Source organism: Sapajus apella, unplaced genomic scaffold (assembly GCF_009761245.1).
Source record: "Sapajus apella isolate SASKATOON/1434 unplaced genomic scaffold, GSC_monkey_1.0 scaffold15, whole genome shotgun sequence".
Taxonomy (NCBI): domain Eukaryota; kingdom Metazoa; phylum Chordata; class Mammalia; order Primates; family Cebidae; genus Sapajus; species Sapajus apella.
In genome coordinates, this window is record NW_022436955.1 from 27,508,852 (window position 1) to 27,524,614 (window position 15,763).

Below are 15,763 nucleotides of genomic sequence, written 5' to 3' on the forward strand. Positions count from 1 at the left end.
TATGTGCTCTACAAGCAGAAAAACATTGATAATGTACTGTGAGGGGTTAAAATATCCAACGAATATTTTAAAATTTACTAAGTATGGACTTTCACTGCTGTAATAACAAATGATCCTGAAAAACAAGCCTATCTCTGGCACTGGCACTGTCTACTAAGGGGCGTGGAACTTATCAGAGATGAGTGAAAGTTTAAAGCAGTTACATCCACCTCAAAAAGAACCATGAGAATGTCAACTGCAAGAGCAAAAACAAAGAGCCAAACAGAAAGATCAGAGACGCAGAGGGCACCCAAAGCCACCCTAACAGAGCTTTCCTCAGGAGTAAGCCCTACTTCTTAGTTGCCTTATGCTTGATACATCCTGCAATGGAGCAGCAAAGAAAATAGTGACATGAAGCATATACCTAGCTTAAAGACTACTGGCCAAAGAAGACCAACTGGTAAGACAGTTCTCCTATCACAGTAAATGCATTATATTTAAAAGATATTTATTAAATAGGTTCCTCACTCAAGGCAGGTTTTTTGTTGTTGGTGTTGAAAAGGAAACAACAATCATTTGAGGCCAGGGGTTTGAGACTAGCCTGTGGAACATGGAGAAACCCCATCTCTACAAAAAAATTTAAAAATTAGCCAGGCATGGTGGTGTGCCTGTTGTCCCAGCTACTCAGGAAGATCGCTTGAGCCTGGAGGGTTAAGTGGGCCAAGATCACACCACTACATTCCAGCCGGGGTGACACAGTGAGACTCTGTCTCCACTTAAAACACAAACAAACAAACACTCCTCTTAAAACTATTCTGCCTCAAGCTAAAGAATCCATGACACATTTGGGCTACATATAACACAAATATAGGCCGGGCGCGGTGGCTCAAGCCTGTAATCCCAGCACTTTGGGAGGCCGAGGCGGGTGGATCACGAGGTCAAGAGATCGAGACCATCCTGGTCAACATGGTGAAACCCCGTCTCTACTAAAAATACAAAAAATTAGCTGGGCATGGTGGCAGGTGCCTGTAGTCCCAGCTGCTTGGGAGGCTGAGGCAGGAGAATTGCCTGAACCCGGGAGGCGGAGGTTGCGGTGAGCCGAGATCGCGCCATTGCACTCCAGCCTGGGTAACAAGAGTGAAACTCTGTCTCAAAAAAAAAATAAATAAATAAATAAATAAAATAAAATAACACAAATATAAGTAATAGTAGTGAGAATATCTTAGACCTATCTGGTTTCGATCAACTTTAATTAAACCTGTTCTAAAATAATTCACTCACAGGTAAAGACTGTGAACTTGTAACAGCCCATGCAGAACAGATGGCTGATGTTCTCCTACAACTTAGGTAAGTACCTAAGGGCCTGGGGGTTTTTTAATGAAAAAAAAGCTGGGCACAGTGGCTCACACCTAAAATCCCGGGCATGATTCCACTTTAGGAGGCTGAGGTGAACAGATCACTTGAGGCCAGGAGTTGGAGACTAGCCTGGCAAACATAGTGAAACCCCATCTCTACTAAAAAAAAAAAAAAAAAAAATTAGTTGGGCATTGTGGTGCATGCCTGTAATCCCAAGTACTCGGGGGGCTAAGGTAGGATAATCGTTTGAACCTAGGAGGTGGAGGTTGCAGTGAGCGGAGATTACAACACTGCACTCCCGCCTGTGTGACAGAGCAAGACTTTGTCTCAAAAAAATAAAAAATAAATAAATAAATGAAAAAAATCTCTAAGGTAACCAGTTCTTCCCAAAATTAAAAATAATAACAATAAACTTGGGATTTTTGGAAAACAGAGAAAGCAATTATTATCGTAAGACATTCTACCCTAACTTACTCATTAGATCAGGCAATTTTAGAGTACTTCCCAAGTTAAGATACTATCAGGTACTGCAGAACAAACACAGATTATTAGCTAGTCAGGACACAACCTACCAAGTGTGATCCAGTTAAATTAAGGGAGGTCAAACACAAACCACTAAATAAAAGGCAGGAAATGAAAATGTCAAAGGAGAGGCAAGTCTCCAGTGCCACAGAGGCTGAACCGAGACACAGCTCTCTCCCGGGTGTGAAGAGGAGGCTTCTGCTTGGAGGGGGCACTGCAGCAGCTCTGGAAGAATGTGAGCTTGGCAGGACTGAAAGATGGGCGTGAGGGAGGGAGAAGCGGAGCATCCCAAGCATGGAGACACAGGGAGTGCACAAGGATCAGCACCACTCAGCCTGAGGAGGGAGGCAAGAAGGTGCCCTCTGGAGAGGCTGAAAGATGAGGGGGAGGAGAGGACCTCAAGCAGGAACACCTGGCCAACAACCGGAAACTCGGACCTCCTCCATCCAATGGTAGTGAATAGCACAGAGATAAAACATAGCCAAAGGGTGAGACTGCTGAGCTAATACTAAAAGCCAGGTACTCTTCTAGGAGTAGGAATAGAGTAATGAATAAAATAGTATAGATTTTGTATTTAGCTGGTGATAAAAATTACATTTGGGAAGAAGAAAAAACAGCGGGGCATGGTGGCTTATACCAGCACTTTGGGAGGCCGAGGCAGGAGGATCACCAGAGGCCAGGAGTTCGAGACCAACTTGGCCAACATGGCAAAACCCCATCTCTACTAAAAATAAAAAAAAAAAATTAGTCAGGCATGGCGGGGGGTGCCAGTAGTCCCAGCTACTTGAGAAACTCAGGCAGTAGAATCACTTGAATGCGGGAGGCGTAGGTTGCAGTGAGTCAAGTTCATGCCACTGCACTCCAGCCTGAGTAACAAGCTTAAAAAACCATCTCAAAATAAATAAATAAATAAGAAAGAAAAATAAAGAAAAGAATACGGCAAGTCAGGAGAGGGCTGGCTTTCTACTACAGTGCTGCCTACAGCAGCTGCTGAAAAGGAGCCTTTTCAGTGAAGGTCTGAACGATGCTGGAAGCTGGCCAAGGGTTTGGGGAAAGAGCATCCAGGCAGTGGGAGGGCAAGTGAAAAGGCCCTGGGGCAAGGAATATTCCTGGTGTGTGAAAGGAAAGAAAGGCAAAGAGGCCAGTGTGAAGCAGGGGAAAGCAGAAGATGCAATCAGAGGAAACTGGGGAGACAGCCCAGGGAGAGCCTGCAGGTCACAGAGAGGACTCCAGCTTTGATTCGGAATGGGAAGAGAAAGCACGAGGCAGTTCTGAGCACACATGGCTTTCGTTTTAACTGGATAGCTCTGGCTTCTGTGTGGAAGGGGGCACAGGCTGAGGCAGGGAGCATCTGGAGGGCTCCTGTAAAGAAAGAGCCAGGGCAGAGAAGATGCTGGCTTGGACCAGGGCGCCAAAGACCACAACCTGAAATCAATCATGAGAAACATCAGAGCAACCCAAATTGAGGGACATTCTACAAAATCAACAGGCCTAGAACTGTCCTAAGCATCGAGGTAATGAAAGCCAAGAATGATTGAGCTACTGCTCCAGATTGAAGGAGACTCAAGAGACAATGCAACTCGTGAATCTGAACTGCATCCATCTGCTGTAACAGGCACTCGGGAACTGGCAAAACCCAGATAAGCCTGCCTGTGGATCAGATCATAGTCATGTATCAAGACTAATTTCCTGACTTTGACAGCTGTACTGTGATTATGCCCAACTAGGTTTTTGTTTTTGTTTTTTTTTTGGTAGAGATGGCATCCTGCCGTGTTGCCCAGGCTGGCCTCAAACTCCTGGGCTCAAGAAGTCTTCCCACCTCAGCCTCTCAGAATGCTGGGATTACAGGCATGAGCCAACACGTCCAGAGTGGGCCTAAAGATAGCTTGTCCCCACTAACTCATTAGACAAGTCAGTAAGGGCCTTGCTTGGAAGATAGAACCACCAAAACACTGGGGGATAACAGAGTATCAGGTCTGCAATTTACTCTCAAATGCTTCAGAGAAACCAATGTTTCACACTGTTAGTGCAACCTTCCTGTTAGGTTCAGCCTGTTTTCAAAACAGGCAGAAAACATAAATTCTTTATTTAGCTTCATTTGCCAGGGATGCACGAGGCTGGGGGCATTTTAAATGCGGTGACAGGGGCCAGTCTAAGCCTCTTACATCAGATTCAGTCAGTGCTGAACACTGCATACACAACCAGACCACACGCCATGTCAGGCCTAGAACTGTCCTAAGCATTGAGGTAATGCTTAGGACTCATCAACTGTTAGGCAGAAGGGCATCCAAAGATGGGACTGAGCTAGTTAAAGGGAAATTAAAGTATGTCTCATTCTAGGAAATTGACAGAATTCCTGAAAAGATTCATGGTAAATTTCTGCTAAAATTAACCTAAGTTTCTATGATTTACATTAAACAAATCAAGTAACATTCTAACAGAAAAAAGTGAGACACCCCCTATAAAATAAAAATCATGTTTATTAAGTCAAAAAATCCAATAAAATAAGTACTCTCATATGTTACTGGTGAATTTTTTTTTTAAATTCAACATTTTAGAATGGCAATTTTCAATTTTCAAATATGAGTTAAAACGCTTAAAAATGAACAGCAAAAACTTTTGGTCTAACAAATCCAGTATAACAAAAACTAACATTCACTGAGCATTGATTATGTAGCAGCTGCCATTCTGAGTAATCTGCAAGTATTAACTCATTAATCCTCACAACAACCCATTACTACCCCATTTTCAGATGCGAACTAAGGGCCAAGCAGCTAAGCAACTTGCCTGGGGCCATACCATCAACAAGTAGGACAGCTGGCCTGGGAACTCAGGTGGTCAGCCTGGCTCCAGAGCCTTCACTCTTCAGAGGCAGGTAGCCTGCTTCTCTAAAATCTCCCTAGGGATTCAATCTAAGTAGTATGAATCCGGAAGCACACAAGGCTTTATGTGCAAGGATACACACTGCGAGATGATGAGTGGGAAAAGCTGGATGCCACCTAACTGTGCATAAGCAAGGAGACTGGCTAAATCATTCCGGTTCATCCATACCATAGAATGCCATGCAGCAATTTCCAATGCTGCTCCTACAGCAGGCTGAACAATCCTTCCATGAAGATGCTCACATTCTAATTCCCAGAACCTGTGAATGTTACTTTATAACAAAAGCATATAAACCAAAGGGACTTTGCAGTTGTGACTAAATGAAAGCATTGGGGACAGTATCCTCGATGATCCAGGTAGGCCAGGTGTCATTATAAGAGCCTCTATAAGAGAGAGGGAGGAGATGAGAACCAGTAGTAAGAGATGTGAAGATGAAAGCAAGAGGCTGGCTGGGCCTGAGGTCACAAGTTCGAGACCAGCTTGGCCAACGTGGTGAAACCCCATCTCTACTAAAAATACAAAATTACCCAGGCATGGTGGCAGGCGCCTGTAATCCTGGCAACTCAGGAGGCTCAGGCAGGAGAATCTCTTGAAACCGGGAAGGAAAGGTTGGAGTAAGCCGGGATCACACCACTGCAATCTAGCCTGGGTAACAGATGGAGACTGCATCTCAAAAACAAAAAAAAAAAAAAAAAAGAAAGAAACAAAGAGGTTGAGATAATTTGAGGAAGAAGTTGGAAGCCCAGGAACACAAGTGGCCTGTAGAAACTGAAAAACAAAAGGAAACTGGTTCTCTCCTCAGAACCTCTTGAAGGAGACAGTCCCACTGAAACTCTGACTTTAGCTCAGTGAGACAAACTCTGGATTTCTGACATCCAAAACTGTGAAACAGTAAATTCGTGTTGTTCTAGGCCACTGTTTGTGGTCAACTGTTACAACAGCAATAGAAATATGAGAAAATGCTCATGATAGTTCATGTACCAAATAATCCAAATTTTTATTTTACATCTTAAAATGTGTCTATGAGCAAGAAAAAAAAAACCACCACCGTGGTTGGGTGCAGTGGCTCATGCCTGTAATCCCAGCACTTTGGGAGGCTAAGGCAGGCAGATCCCTTGAGGACAGGAGTTCAAGACCAGCCTCGCCAACAGAGTAAAATCCTGTATCTACTAAAAATACAAAAAATTAGCTGAGCATGGTGGCATATGCTTGTAATCCAGCTACTCCGGAGGTTGATGCACAAGAATTCCTTGAACCCAGGAGGCAGAGGTTGCAGTGGGCCACTGCATTCCAGCCTGCACGACGAACACTCTGTCTCAAAAGAAAACAACAACAAACACTGAAAGACACATACCAAAATGGCTACAGTGGTTTTACCTTTCAACTGTAAGATTACAGATAGTTATTTTCTTATTTTATTTTGTTAGTTATTTTTTTGAGACAGAATTTTACTCTTGTTGCCCAGACTAGAGTGCAATGGCACAATCTCGGCTCACTGCAATCTCCACCTTCTGGGTTCAAGAGATTTTCCTGCCTCAGCCTCCCCACTGGGCTTATGGTGCCTGCCCACCATGCCCAGCTAATTTTTTGTATTTTTAGTAGAGATGGGGTTTTACTATGTTGGTCAGGCTGGTCTTGAACTCCTGATGTCAAGTGATCCACCTGCCTCGGCCTCCCAAAGTGCTGGGATTACAGGTGTCAGCAACCGTGCCCGGCTTATTTATATTTTTACAAGGAGCATGTGTTACTTTTATACTTAGATAAAACATATTATTGAAGGATTTTAAGAAACCTTTTCAAATACGTTTTAAAGAATAGGCCAGGCTCAGTGCGTCATGCCTGTAATTTCAGCACTGTGGGAAGCCGAGCCAGGCAGATCACTTGAGGTCAGGAGTTCAAGAACAACCTGGCCAACATGGCAAAACCCCATGTCTACTAAAAATAAAAAAATTAGCTGGGCATGGGGGCACACGCCTGTAATCCCAGCTACTCAGGAGGCTAAGGTAGGAGAATCACTTGAACCTGGGAGGCAGAGGTTGCAGTGACCTAAGATCAAGCCATTGCACTCCAGCCTGGGAGACACAGCAAGACTCCATCTCTAAAAAAAAAAAGGAAAGAAAGAATAAATTATACTTTCTGCTAAGTCAGTGGCACAAAAATTCAAACATATGCTAGATTTCATTTTATTTATACATATACTAGAGCTTAAAAGGGATCTATCTCCTACAAATTGTTCTCAAATAGCTGTGGACAGCTACTTTTCAGCCTAAGACACACTTTGAAAATATTAACCTTTTGGCTAAGTCATTCCGAAGGGCTATGATCATTTGTAGTATCACTTAACTTAGAGAGCCTACTTAGGGCTGTTACTGGATCCACTACATGTTTACTGGTTTTAATTTCTACAAATTATTTATGGAGAAAACCTGGTTATCTTCCCATATAAAGGCATAACCTTAAAAGATGGTATTTCTATACCTATGGATTTTTCATGAGTATGATTATACCTCTAATACAGGTATAATAAAAGAAATTGGCATCAAATACTAATTGAAAAAGACACAGTTCAAATTACAGACACAGGAAATAGGATTGAATGGTATTTCTGTAGAAGGGAGACTCAGCAGAAGAAATGTATTACCTGGGCAAGCAACCGGCCTAGCTCACGGCTAGCATTCTTTGTAGCTCTTATGGTCTCCTACTCACAACTAGCAGAATAAAAAACATCACAAAGATTATAATTCCAGGCATAACTCAAATACACCTGAAATTATCTCTTTAAAAATAATTACAACATAATTCAGGTGAGAGGAAATGACTTTTATCACCAGATAATCATCTAATTATGCAGCTATGCCTTGCTTTGTAATAAACTAGCTTACTAAAACAGCTCCAGAGGAAACTGAACTGTGTTGAGACCACAAAACAGTTGGCTGAAAAACTACCTACCACATTCAGAACTAATTGCATACTTGGCTGTATTACCATTGTTTCACAGGCTAACAATGAAGCCACCTCAGACCAAACCATGGTAAAACAAAGGTGTATTCTTGGCCTGATTCAACCATTTCTTCTGGCACACTCTATCCATCAGGTGGTCTTGAACTAAAAAAATTCATCCCAGTATATCAATACAGTCAAGAGTGAGAAACTGGTCTGTGGTGTCTTCACTGTCTACTATTTCATACATGTCATGTCACTCTTGTCTACTTTCAGTCTTACCCTTCAGTCACCCAGTATTAGCTGGCCATACATAGGGCACCTACAAACTTCATACCCTGCTTACTTTACCTTAAACGTGTTTCCTCAGCAGTGATCAGAGGCTGACGCCTGTAATCCCAGCACTTTGGGAGGCTGCGGTGGGCGGATCACGAGGTCAGGAGAAGGAGACGATCCTGGCCAACGTGCTGAAAACCCTGTCTCTAATAAAAATACAAAAATTAGCTGTGCATGGTGGCGCATGCCTGTAGTCCGAGCTACTTGGGAGGCTGGGGCAGGAGAATCACTTGAACCAGAAGGTGGAGGCTGCAGTGAGCCAAGATCGCGCCACTGCACTCAAGTATGGTAACAGAGTCAGATTCCATCTCAAAATAAATAAATAAATAAATAAATAAAAATAAATGTGTTTCCTCAAGCAGATTTCTGCAGCACTGATGGGAGCAATGTACAGTTCACCTCAGCCTTCCGTCCTCCTAGTTTTTTTTAATGAGATGGAGTCTTACTCTATCGCCCAGGCTGCAGTGCAGTGGCTCTCAGTTCACTGCAACCTTCTCTGCCACCTGCATTCAAGCAAATCTCCTGCCTCAGCCTCCAGAGTAGCTGGGATTACAGGCGCCTGACATTGCTCCCCGCTAATTTTTGTATTTTTAGTAGAGATGGGGTTTCACCATGTTGGCCAGAGTGGTCTTGAACACCTCATCTCGTCATCCACTCATTTGAGCCTCCCAAAGTGCTGGGATTTCAGGCATGAGCCACCACGCCTGACTCAGTATGCCGAGTTGTTGTTAACCTCCTGACAGAAGAGATCTCACTGCAACCCTAGGTGCTTCAAAGGTTCTGCAAGCTCTACACTGGAATTTTCCCTTTTTATATAGAAAGAAACAACTCTTGATTATACGCAGTGCCTGGGGAGTACAGTCATTTGACAAGTGTCTGGCTCAGGTCCCAGCTCCCATGTCCAATCAACAGTTTTGCTGTCATCTACATCACACACTGGAACATAAAATAAAAATTTATTTGCTGAAAGTGTTCTGCATGAATGCTTAAACAAAATATGGTATAGCCATACAGCTGAATATTTGGCCATAAAAGCAAGGAAATCCTGATTCATGCTACATGAACTGCGAAAACATGCTAAGTGAAAGCAGCTTGACACAAGGCCACATGTTTCCATGTGAATACATGAAACAGTCATTAAAGGCAAATCTAGAAAGACAAAGGAGATGAAAGGTTGCCCGTGCTGTGGTTTGAAAATAGGTATTGACTGCAATGCGCCCCAGAGGTCTTGGGGTGATGGAAATGTTATAAAAGTGGATTTGGTGGTGACTGCGCAGCTGTAAATTTACTAAAAACCACTGAATAGTGCACTTAAAACAGGTGGATTTTATGGTATGTAAATTCTACTTCAATGAAACTCTTACATTAAAAAATAAGTACAAGAAGAGAGCATTCTCCATATTGAAAAGAAAATTGGGAGGACTGACTTCTCTTCTGCCAGCCCTCCTCTTCGTACATACACAAACTGAGACCCTGACATTACGCTTTCTACATAGTTAGGACTTAAGGACCGGTCTCTAGAATTCAGCTCAGGTCTGAGTCCGCTCCATGTCATCTGGAAGTGTCAGTCAGAACCTAATAACTTAATTTGTGCAGACTATATAAGCCAACATTTTCAGGGGCTCGACCCAAAACGAAAGGTAAACATCTTCATAACATATTGACGATCTACAGCGGTCTTAGGCAGCTCAACCATGCCAAGGCGAGGCAAGATTTTAAGACGCTACAGGTTTAAAAGGCAAGCTTGTTCTGAGAGTTCGCAGAACAGGATCCCTGCGTTTCCAAAAGCCAGCAGCGCAATGTACACAGACCGAGATAAGGCCTTTTAAACCTGACGCCAGCACTGCCCCGGAAGCGCACCTAAAACTCAATCTGTTTGGAGGCTCGGGGCCAGAGCAGGGCGTACTGTCGAAACTCGGTTAATGCTTACTTCACGTGAAGAAAACCAAGCAATGGAACAAGCCGCGGGAGCGCGCACACCCCCGCAGGGCCGCGGGACAGGCACGCGGTGTCCAAGCAAGCGCCGGAGGCCCCGCGCCCACCTCCCCCGTCCGACCCGGCCCGACCCCGCAGCCCTCGACTCGGGGCCTCGGACCGGGCCCGCACACCTGAGTCCGCCAGCCGCCGCGGCTGGGCAGGCGGGGAGGGGAGCAGGTCGGAGAGGCTGCGCGCGCGGGCGGCTGACGTACCTGCGCCGCCTGGAGCTCAGGGCCGGCGGGCCTGGAATAACGACGCCTCTGCGGCGAACACGCCTGGGTTCTCCATTCGGGGCTGTTTACCCCCAACTCTCGCGAGATTGGGCGACCGGGCAAAAAAGGCCCACAGCTGGGAGCGTCGGCCCCGCCGACCTGGCGTGCCCTGCGTGTCCCGCGCTCCCGTGGCCTGCGTGCGCGCTCTGGACGCCGAGGGCCGCGGGATTCCGCAGGGAAGACAGACGAAGGTCTCGCGACATTTGCAGCCCGGGGCCGGGAACCAAGCAGAGGGGCGTGGCCAGCGGGCTGCCCGACTGCGAGAACGCGCGGCTCGAACCTCTGGCCTGTGTTGCGCGTGACTCTACGACCCCCCTGCTAAAGCCGGAAAATGAACCCAGGCGTGAAGGCAGCCGAGCTGGGCCATAATCTAGAAAGACTACCTGACGCCGACTCCCCGCCCCCGCGGGCCTACTGTCATGAATCCGTGGATAGCTCGTTTCCCCGCGCAGACCCTCCCTGCAGGGATCCACGTCCTGGCACCGGCGGCTCGGACTCCGCACCCCCGCCCGGGCACCTGCCCTGGGTGCCCCTTAACCCGGGCGGTGGCTCGTTAGGCTGGCGAAGGGTCCAGTCAGTAACAGGCGAAATCTCCTATCTCGCCTGCCCGACCTGACCCCCGGCTCCGCTGGACGACGGACCTGGCCTCACGACGCGTAGCGCACAGCCGCTGCCTGGGCACCGGTGCGTGGGAACCCTTGGACCTTTGTAACGCCACGTGTTTGCCCTTTTTGAAGAAACGAGAATAAATGTGTTAAACTCCGAAAAGCTTGCCGCCCAAAAGATGTCTGGATGACGTAGATGCTAGGATCACAGGTTGTTTTCAATGTAAATGGACCGGCCCGGACTTGTAAGGGCACAAGCAAGGGAATGAAAGCATCTTCAGGTACTGATGCGCTATAGGCAGATCAGACGGTTTTGTGTCTTTTTTAAACTTAACAATGCATCACAGTAATGCTGAACTGCACCAATATTACAGATCACAGCGCGTCATCCTTCAGCGTGATTTAACACAGCTGACTTAATATAGTGGATAAATGTAGAATCACAAATTACCGTATCCCACCTCCGGCTTCTAGTTGGTAATTTTGAGCAAGTTGTTTAACCTCTTTATACCTCATCTGCTTCATCCTAAAAATAGGGGTACTAGCCTGGCGTGGTGGCTAACGCCTGTAATGCCAACACTTTGGGTGGATTTGGATCCGAGGTGGGCGGATCACTTGAGGTCAGAAGTTCAAGACCAGCCTGGTCATCATGGTGAAACCCCGACTCTACTAAAAATACAAAAAGAGTTAACCAGGCTTGGTGGCGGACACCTGTAATCCTAGCTACTTGGGAGGCTGAGGTAGAATTGCTTGAACCCAGGAGGTGGAGGTTGCAGTGAGCCGAGATCATGCCACTGCACTCCAGCCTGGGCGACAAAGCAAGACTGCGTCTCATAAATAAATAAATAATAGGAGTACTAACATGTACCTTAAAGGATGAGGGTTAAATGAAGGACACACATAAGGCCTGGCACAGTGGTTTACGCCTGTAATCTCAGCACTTTGGGAGGCTGTGGCGGGAGGATCACTTGATCCCAGGAGTTTCAGACAAGCCTGGGCAACAGAGACATGTCTCTACAGTTGTGTTGTGTTTTTTCCAGGTGTGGTGGTGTGCACCTGTAGTCCCAGCTACTAGGGAGGCTGAAGTGGGCGGATTTCCTGAGCCCAGTAGATCGAGGCTGCAGTGAGCCATGATTGTGCCACTACACTCCAGGCTGGGCAACAAAGCAAGACATTGTCTCAAACACAAACAAAAAGCATACACACAAAGTGTTTGACTCCTATATGATTCAACACATGGTGGTGGATTCTTGAATCCTTTCCCAACTCAGATCTCGTAGGATTTTCTGAACTTTTGGAGAACCCTTACCTCTCTTTGGATATGCAAACCTTCAAAGTGAGGCACTCCCTTCTGCCACCACATAAAGCATTTGATCTTAAACTTGACGATGTCCTTTTGTTCCAACTTCGGGTAAATTAAACTCGGTCAAATTAAACTCGGTCGGGGTTCTCTGAACAGCCCTTTAGTCACCATGCCATTGAATACATGGCCCTCTTGTTGGAAACTGGGGTAGAATAGTGATTGCAAACATCTATCATGTGACAGTGAGGCCCCACAGCAGGGGACAGAATACCACCACCAGTTCCAGAGAATGCCTATACACCGAGGAGGCTGGGGTGTGGGAGAGAAAAGTGACTTGCAGAGCTGCCAAGAAAGCCTGAGCTACAGGATCCTGGCCTACCACTGGTGGTTTCCCACCACTCAGGTTCTAAAATAACTTCCTAAACTCGGGCTTCACGTACAGAATGAAGCCTCTGCAATGCCATGGAAAGGTAAATCTTTATTCCAATGAAATGTTATTTTAAAGAAAAGCCGATGGCACGGGCACAAACCAACCCTAGGGAAGCCTCCCTGGAGCTGTGGTTCTTGGGGGTCCCAGCCGCCACTCTGCAGAGATCTTGAAGGTCCTAGTAAACCTGCCAGCGGCACTATGTGCAGGCTGGTTTTTTGGCAAGGGTGGCTTTCCCAAGAGCTTCAAAATTTTGGAGGCAAACACCTAGGTGTTCTCAAGCAAATGGCAACTAAGTCACTGCTGCTCAATCTGCACCTGAAGGAGACGCCCCTGGAGACATCCACTCCCTACAGCCTCGCCCACCAGCGCATCTTAGGTGTCTGTGGCTTTTTCAAGGACAGCTTCATGCTCCTAGTGCTGGAGCTCTGCCACCACAGGCCTCTCGTGGAGCCACACTCGAGGAGAGCACTGACCAGCCCGAGGGCACTACTGCTCCAGTACATCATCTGTGGCTGCCGCCACCTGCCTGAAACTGGATTATACACAGGAACCTCAAGCTGCATCCCCTCCTCCTGAACCATGACCTGGAGGTGAAAACGGGGGAATCTGGACTGCCAACCAAAGTCGAACATGACGGGAGGCAGAAGGCGGCCTTGGGTGGGACTCCTGATTACGTACCTCCCAGGGTGCTGGGAAAGGGCACAGTTTCAAGGCGGATGTGTGGTCCCTTGGGTGCATCACACATACCTTGTTAGTTGGCAAGCCACTGTTTGAGACCTTGTCTAAGAGACCTGCCTCTGCTCAAGAACACAGGGTTCCCAAGCACAGTTACCCCATGAACACCTCCCTCATCCAGAAGATACTTCAGACAAACCTGACCACCCCCCGCCCCCCGCCCCAAGCCCCTGAGAAGCTGCTGAATAACAGGTTCTTCACATCTGGCTGCAGCCCTGCCCATTCCCCATCATCTGCCTCACAGTGCTCTAGGGTTCTCAATCCCTCCCAGCAGCCTGGACCCTTGCAACTGCAAGCCTCTCATGGTCCTCAAGGCATAGAGAACCCCTGCCTGAGGAGCCCCAGGAAAAAGAACTGGTGGCTTAGGGAATGGGACAGGCAGTCGATGCCACTGTGGTGACATGCTGCAGCAGCTACACAGCACGGGCTGGTGAGGCAAGGGGAGGTTGAGGATCCCGCCTGTGTCCCCAGCTTCTGGGTCAGGGAGCAGGTAAACTGTTCCAATAAGCATGGCCTAGGGAATCAGCTGTGTGTCAGCAGTTTCACACACGCCTTATCCTTGAAACACCATGACAGCCTGCAGTGCCGTAGTGCTCTCTTATCAGAGGGGACACATTCCAAGACCTCCAGTGGATGCCCGCAACCACAGACAGCACCAAACCTGACTCGCTGTGGCTGTAACATTGGCAGTTTGAGGTGCAACAGCAAAACTAGCATGAATTTCCTTTTCCTTCCCAGTGTCATGAAGATTCGTTTTACTGTAGATCTCAGCAACTTCAGCATACAATTTTTTTCTTTCCTTATTAAGTGGAGAAGTTTTACGTTTTCACTTAAAAGAGCACTTGACAGCTTCTCTGGCATATCTGTAGTGCCAGCATCACTACTCTTGGGCTTTGGGGACATTATGAAGTAAAATAAGGGCTACCTGAACATGAGCTGTGGACATACTGGTTACTTGAACATGAGCTGTGGACATGGGGAGAATTCTAGTCCCAGGCAGGAGGGTGTGGGATGGCACAAAATTTCATCATGCTACTCAAAACTGTGTGCTATTTCAAACTTATCAACTGTTTATTTCTGGAATTTTCCATTGAATATTTTTGGACCTTGAATGACCACAGGTAACTGAACTCTTGAAAAGTAAAACTGTGGGTAAGGGGAAATGCTGTCCACAGAGCGTGATGACAAGTCTTGCCCCACTGCAAGTTCCCATCCAGCTCACTGATGGAGATCACCCCCAGTAAGTATTTCCACAATCACCTGAGCAAACATGTACTGAAGGCGGGAATGTCACGCCACGGGAAGGCCATGAGCCTGCCTGTGCCCTCCTCCCGGAGCACCTGGCTCCCTACTGCAGCACCATCATGCCGCCCTCAGCAGTGGCACCATGTGGGGCTGTGCAAGGCTGTCCAAGCACATCGTCCTCGCAGGGGGCTTGCTATAGAAGTTCTGTTTGTACATGCTCCAGGGTCGATTCCAGAGCCTCCTCCCCTTCCCTTCAGTCTCACCATAGGAATTACATAGAATATGTATGTATTTCTTTTCTTTTTTTGAGACGAAATCTCGCTCTGTCACCCAGGCTGGAGTGCATTGGAGTGATCTCGGCTCATTGCGACCTCCGCCTCCTGGGCTCAAGTGATTTTTCTGCTTCAGTCTCCTGAGTAGCAGGGATTATAGGCACCTGCCACCACACCCCACTAATTTTTGTATTTTTAGTAGAGATGGGGTTTCACCATGTTGGCCAGGATGGTCTCAATCTCCTGACCTCATGATCCGCCTGCCTCAGCCTCCCAAAGTGCTGGGATAACAGGCGTGAGCCACCACGCCCAGACAGGCATTCCATAGAATATTTCTGCTGAATTCAGGACTGTCCTGTGCTTGGCTTTATACTCATTAAACACAGATGAATCTTTAAAAAGAAAAATAACACACAGGCCAATACTGAGACTGCAGCACAGATAGACTGGAACAGGTGTTGAGGACAGAACCACCTAACTCTGGTTTCCAAGTGATTAGATTTCAAGTACTTGAAGTTACAAAAACACAGAAAAGTCTCCTAGGAGCTGTCTCTATCTGCTCTCTTCCCTTTTTTACTTCCCCCTCTTTCTTGAATCCATTACAATCTAGCTTAACGGTTGAAATGGCTCATGGAAAAAAAATCACCAATGATCTCCATCCACACTGCCAAATTCCATGATCAAATCAATCTTTACCTTACCCAACCTACCAGGAGTAGGAGATCCAGAATTCAACTCGGTAGCTTCCAAAGGCTAGGCTCATTGTTACACACAATTTGTTAGAGTGCCGGCTTTTAATCAGTTATGACCACGAATTTCGTAAGTTAATTTTTTGCAATCACTTCTAAGAAAAAAAAAAAGATTATTCCAAACAACCCAATTACAAACATCTACAACACAACTCTTTC

At 46.6% G+C, this 15,763-nt stretch overlaps 1 protein-coding gene across 2 annotated transcripts in view; it reads right to left on the reverse strand.

Moving 5' to 3' along the window:
* Positions 1–10,413, reverse strand: part of MBTPS1 (membrane bound transcription factor peptidase, site 1) — a 61,948-nt gene extending 51,535 nt beyond the window's left edge. Inside the window, exon 1 of one of the 2 annotated variants that reach the window (XM_032284552.1) lies at positions 10,206–10,413. The gene's annotated coding sequence lies outside the window, so the exon portion shown is untranslated. Of the gene's footprint in view, positions 1–8,031; positions 8,143–10,205 lie in introns of those variants that run through there. The other variant, XM_032284553.1, reaches the window with a different exon arrangement.
* Between the last annotated feature and the right edge of the window lie 5,350 nt (positions 10,414–15,763).